The sequence below is a fragment of the Papio anubis genome, chromosome Y (genome assembly GCF_008728515.1).
Source record: "Papio anubis isolate 15944 chromosome Y, Panubis1.0, whole genome shotgun sequence".
NCBI classification, from domain to species: domain Eukaryota; kingdom Metazoa; phylum Chordata; class Mammalia; order Primates; family Cercopithecidae; genus Papio; species Papio anubis.
The window spans coordinates 5,535,524-5,542,059 of record NC_044997.1 but is presented as its reverse complement, the minus strand read 5'-3'; positions in this window follow the sequence as shown (position 1 = coordinate 5,542,059).

Sequence of the window (6,536 nt, the reverse complement as noted above, 5' to 3'; positions counted from 1 at the left end):
TTAAGTTGTGCTATAAGTTCTGAGAGAACATCACCTGAATGCAGTTACAGGTTGAGCATCTATAATCCAAAAATTCAAAATCTGATTTGCTACAGAATCTGAAACGTTTTGAATGGCAACATCATGCCCCAAGTGGAAAAACCCACACACAAGTACTTAACACAAACTTTTTTACATATGCAAAATTATTAAAAATACTGAATAAAATTACTTTTAGGCTATGTGTATAAAGTGTATGTGAAACATAAATGAATTTTTTTGTTTAGACTTGGTTCTCATCCTCAAGATACCTTATTATGTATATGCACATATTCTAAAATCTGATAAAAATTAAAATACTTGTCCCAAGTATTTACATAAAGAGATGCTCAACCTGTAACAGAAGTTTTAATTATTGTGAATAATTTCTAAAAAAGGCATGGCATTTACCTAGCAGTTGATTTTATTTTTCTGTTGATAAAATAACCAATATATCTAGAAGTGCTGCTCAGAGTACCTTACTTGATACTTGCTTGAGAAGATGTGTAGCAGCTGCGGGTCTGCAGGATCGTTCAACTTACACACACACACACAGACACAGACACACACACTCACTCCCCTACCTCTTGCAGAATGGGATATAGCATATATTTACCTTGATAGTTAATTATGATACATGTTGTATAGGCATTTTCTAAGATTTCTACTTTCATTTCAAAGATGAATAGGCCATATTTTTTTTGAACGTTAAAAAGAATTTATCTTTACAAAAAGGAATGAAGTTATTTAAATGACCCCCTTGAGTGCCCATTTTAATTACATGACTAGAAGAATTACAAAAGGACAATATTTTATGTCTGCCTAGTGTTTACTGTGAGGTCAGTTCTTCAAATTTCTGTTTTTCATATTATTGTTATTACAATATTATATAAGCCTTTAAAGTTAAATTTTATTTCCAAATACTCAAAAGTTAGTTTATAGCATATATTCCTTGTGATTTTTTTCCTGCTATTTCTATTTTGTTTTGATTGTGTGTTGTGTTCTTATTCCAAAAGAGAATGTACACAAAAATGTGTTCACTGATATACATGCTTATAGCTTATGTATCTAGATATATTAAACTCCTTGAAAACAGTGTGGTTAAAGAGTTTATCTCTGTGATTAGTTTTGGGCAAATATTTGTTTGGAAATATTTTTCTTTAATGTAAGACAAAATAACTTTTACGATAAGGTGTTGTTTTCATCCCTCTTTTTTTCTTTTTTTTTCTAGCTTGCAATGATGCGCTTCTCAGAGTTGCAGGTGAGTGAGAAAAAAGGTGGCCATTCAGAAACTAAAGACTCCAAGGCATACAAATTCAGCACAGCTGACTCAGAGAGATGGAAAGGAAATCGGGACAAAAAGCCAAAATGTCTTCTGGAGGAGGATATTGCCAGCCAGAATAACCGTGAGAGATGTAAGTACAGCTGAGCCACCTGCTTGTGTGGCTCAATTACCACATTGGTGGCAACAGGGTGATCCTGCCCCCAGAGCCCAGGGAGGTGAGATAAATCAATTCACATACAAGATTCTGACTTCTGTATGGTGTCTTCTTAGAATAATGGGCTGTTTTTGCCATCTGTGGAGTGAAGGACTGATTGTCTTTTTAATCATTGTGGCAATCAGGAATGAATTATTTGTGAAAGATTATTTCCTTTTAATAATCTGTGAAATATTATTTTCCTTTAGAAAAGGGACACATCTCCTTTTCTAAAAGAGGCCTAGCCCTATAGTTAGAAACAGTACACTTTTCAGTTTTTTAAATTATTGATTTATTTTTGTTGATGCATAGTAGGTATACATGTTAGCCCTTCCTTCTTGAATGTGGGTTTCCTTTTCTTCTGCCAGCCACTCCACTGAAGCAGACCTAGAGTGTGTTCGGTCACAGTGCCTGGGCAGGAGTTATGAGTTATTGGCTCAGAAACTTCTCTTCCAGGAGAATATGCCTGAATGCTTTGTAGACTACCTTGGATTAGGATCAGAGAAAGTTGATGCCTATGGTGGAGGAGGCATAAGTTATAACAAGGTTAGCCTCAGCTGTGGTGGTACAGTTGCTTACAAAGGAAATGGACCATGGGAAACCCTCAAAAGTCTCAGTCCTCTCCTATCTTGTTAAGGCTCAGCATCTGTGGCACCAACAGTGGCAAAATTTATTTTTGAGGGGGAGACTTGTAAATGTTGCCATGGAAATAATTCTATGAGGTTCTACTTTGACACAACTGTGACAAATTATAGAATGTATGTGCTGTGTCTTATAAGACTATGCTGCAGGGAGCAGGTGGTAGACCTCAAATAACAGAGTCACATTCTTATCTATCAAGGGCACATGGTTTTCTGCTTTTTAGAAGGGCTGAAAATAGCAGCAGTGATAGAGTCTAATGGTTAGGACCCCTGCATCTCTTAATTTATATCCTTTGCCCTGTGGTTAATGCTGTGGGTGATGATTGAAATAGTCTAATTGGAGAACATCCAGGTTGAGATGTGCAGCAAAGGAACATAGAGCCTCTCATCTCTATAGCTGATAGCCTGTGTTTCTTGGGCTGTCACTGTGGGCGGGATTATTACTGGCCTTTGTAAGGTCGTGTAATATCATGTGAGGGGAGTAGCAGGAGCTTATTTAGAGGAATGAGAATCTTTGACCTAAGAGATAATAGTGAAAATACCTCAATTCTTTGAAGTTATTGTCCCTTTTTTAATGACTTGGAGAATTTGGGAAAGGGTGAATGGAACCAGTTTTGGGGAAAAATCCTTTTAAGAAGTAGGGAAACTCTATGCGTGTAAGTGTGATTACAGTGAACCCCAAATTTAGCAATGGAGGGTTCTTGATAATAGTTCAGGGTGAGGTCATGGTCCCCTGGGTTTCCTGGTATTATGTGGAGAGTTGGGAGAATGCCCATGAGATGAGTTACAACCTTCCAAGGCACAGTTGTGTAGCAGGCTGGCCATCTGTTCCTGGCTGGACTCCTCATGAAGAGGGGAGCAAGAGGTTGTATGTGAAAGGGAGACCTCCCTACCCTCACTGGGTAGCTTTTACCATATGGGAAATTTTGGAGTAGACAGAGTTGGCCAGGGCTGTCTTATAGAGGTAGTGCCATTCACTGAGCAGAGAGATGAGGTTACCAGTCAGTCATTGCCCACTGACTTCATCTTGTGAAATACTCATCACAACTCTTCCAGTAAAATATGCTCTCAGTTTGGGCAAAAGGTCAGGTGGGTGAGAGATAATTTTGCAGTGGGGATAAAACTTAATTGGAAAACCATTTCCTCAAGAAAGAAGCCTTAGACAAAGTTGAGAGTGTTAGAGATACAGATGACTGTATGCGACCTGTAGTTCGGATATAAGGGACAAAAGTAGAATCTAAAACACTCAGGTTAAGAACTTCTTAGTCTGATACTTGATGTGGGAAAGGAAGTTCATTCTGGGTTGGGTCCCACACTAGCTAAGCCACTGCCTGATTGTGACTCTCAAAGACATTGTGACACCATGCAATCACTTTTTTCAAAACATGTTTTCTATCTTAAAGGAGTTAGGGAGAGGAGACAGTACACTTTAAAAGTTTAAAAGTATACTTTTCCATTTGCACATGGCATTTCCTAAGGCAATACTTACATTTTTACTCTGCATCCTTAGTCCCTCCCATAGTACTTTCAGGGGAGACTAATTGGATCCAAGAAGTTGAATGGACTAACTGGAAGAATTCATGTCTTAGTATGTTTTCTACTGGTATAAACAGGGTAATTTATAGTTAACAGAAATGTATTTGCTCATAGTTCTGGAGGCCAAGAAGTACGAGGGCCTTCTCTGGTGAGCTGCATCTTCCAGTTGCATCCCATGATGGAAGGCAGATGGGCAAGAGAGCACAAGGGAAAGAGAAGAAGGGGACTAAACTCATTTATTTTAATTATGAACCCAATTCCACAATAATGAACTCACTCCCACAGTAACGACATTAATTAATGTCCATGGTCATGACCTAATTACCTCTTACAGGTCCCAGTTCTCAACATTGTTGCACTGGGGACTGGGTTTTGAACACTTGACCATTGGGAAACATTCAAACCATAGCATTCCATCTGTGGTCTCCAAAATTCATGTCCTTCTCATATGCCGAATGTATTCATTCTGTCCTAATAGCCCCACAATCTTAACTCATTCCAGCATCAACTCAAAAGTCCAAAATCTAGAGTCTCTTCTTAATCAGATATGAATGGGACAGAAGACATAATTTACTATAAGGCAAATTTCTCTTCTACTGTGAGCCTGTGAAGTTATGTGCTTCTGAAATGCCATGGTGGAACAGGCATAGGAAAGACATTCCCATTTAAAAATGGAGAATAGGCAAGAAGAAAGGAGTAACTGGTTCCAGATAACCCCAAAATACAAAAGGGGGAGAAAAACAACAACAATGAGTTTTTTTGTTTGTTGGTTTGTTTTGTTTGTTTCTTTCTCTTTTTTTCTTTTTCTTTTTTTTTTTTTTTTTTTTTTTTTGAGACAGAGTCTTTTCTGTTGCCAGGATGGAGTGCAGTGGCGCAATCTCAGCTCACTGCAACCTCTGCCTCCCTGGTTCAGGTGATTCTCCTGCTTCAGCCTCCCGAATTGCTGGGACTACAGGCATATGCCACCATGCCCAGCTAATATTTTGTATTTTTAGTAGAGGTGGGGTTTCACCATGTTGGCCAGAGAGGTCTTGATCTCTTGACCTCGTGATCCATCTGCCTCAGCCTCCCAAAGTGTTGGGATTACAGGCATGAGCCAGCCCGCCCAGCCAACACTGAGTTATAAAGCTGAACAATCATGTCTTTTGATTTCATGTCTTACATTTATGCACACGGTGTGGTAAGAGTTCAGCCATCAAGGCCTAGGCATTCCTGCCTGCATGGTTTTGCTGGGCTTTAGTACACCCAGAAACTCTCATGGTTTGGAGTTACATTCCTACATCTCTCCCAGGCTGAAGGTACACTCTGGTAGTTCTACAGTTCTGGGCTCTTGGAGATGGCTTCAGATTCACAGCTCCACAAAGCATTACTGTAGTGGGAATCTGGCTATCCCCCTGTGACATGACTCTTCCTGAAGCCCCAGGCTATCCAAAACATCCTTTATAATGCAGGTGAATGTGGCCCTGGCTCAGGGATTATATGTACCTGTAGAATCAGAACCATATGGATATCATTGTAGATTAAGGTTTATCCCCTCTGGCAGTGTGACATGAGGCACATCTGGGTCAGCTTGAGCCATCACTGGGGTAGCCAAAGATCACTGCAACAAAATGCAAGGAATAGATACTTGAGGTGGTGTACTTGCCTACAAGGCAATATCTTTCCTCCAAGATCTCTCAAATGCCTTCAGGCTCATTCTCCCATAGTCTTGATGAATAGCACCTGTTTTCCTTATATCTGAACTATCTCTTTAGCAAATGATAGCTTTGCTATATGTTGTTTTTATTCTCTTGAAACCACTTTTTTTCTTTACTTGACTATACAGAGTTTGCCAAGTATGTTCATCATGCTTTTTAATTACAAATTTTGTCTTTAAATCATTTCTCTTTTCTCTCATTTTGCTGGTAAGTTGCCAAGGAAGCCATACAGTACCATGAATGTTTTAAGACTTAGTATTCTTCTAGATATCCTAGTTCGTTGCTCTTAAGCCTTGCCTTTCACAACATCCTTGGACATGAAGGCAATTCTGCCAAGTTCCTTGAACTTGTTTTAGGAAGGGTATCCTTTCATCCAGTTTCTGGTGACATATTCTTCATTTTCATCCAAAACCTTATGCTGTCCATAGTTCTACAAACATTTGATTAGTCCCAGCTGGTGTGACCAGTGTCCTCATTGTGGTCCTCCTATGTTGAAAAGGAAATGGAAGCTCCTTGGTTCCAGTGAAAAGCTTTTCCCTCCACATGTGTGCAACCAGCAGACTGAGTTTTGAAGTTGTCTCTGAAATTGTGCATGTGCTGTCAAACCTTGTCTTTGGCTTTTCCCAGACTCCTCTTCGCCACACCTTGGGTCTGCCCAGGTTCTCAACCTTCCTCCAGCAGCTGCTTCCCTCTGCTGATTTTGCAGACAGCTGCCATGTCCTGGACCATGGGCCCTACGGGAGAGATGATTACTTGTGCCCAATAAGGCTCAAGGTTTATTTTGACATGCTGTCTCCCTTCCCTCCTTCTTCATGATCTCTGCTGTTGGCCCAAGTGAATATTGGTATTACCCCTTCAGTAGATGACATTTTGGGCATATTTTTTGTCTTAATCTCATCAGTCTTTTGTTTATTTCAAAATTATGACCTCAGCAAATATTACTGTAGAGATATTTATGCCAGTCCTAGCTTGATTGGATCCTGCTGCTGAAAGAAAGGACTGTAGTTTTTTGTTTTTTTTTTTTAAAGATAACATTGATGTCTCGTCTTCTTTCTTATGTCTCATTCCCCTAATATACAAAGGTGAAAGGAGAGAATTATGAGTGGGGTATGTGCCTAACTCTCTGCTTTGCTTGCTGCTCATCTTCAGTGTACCCTTCCTTTGGA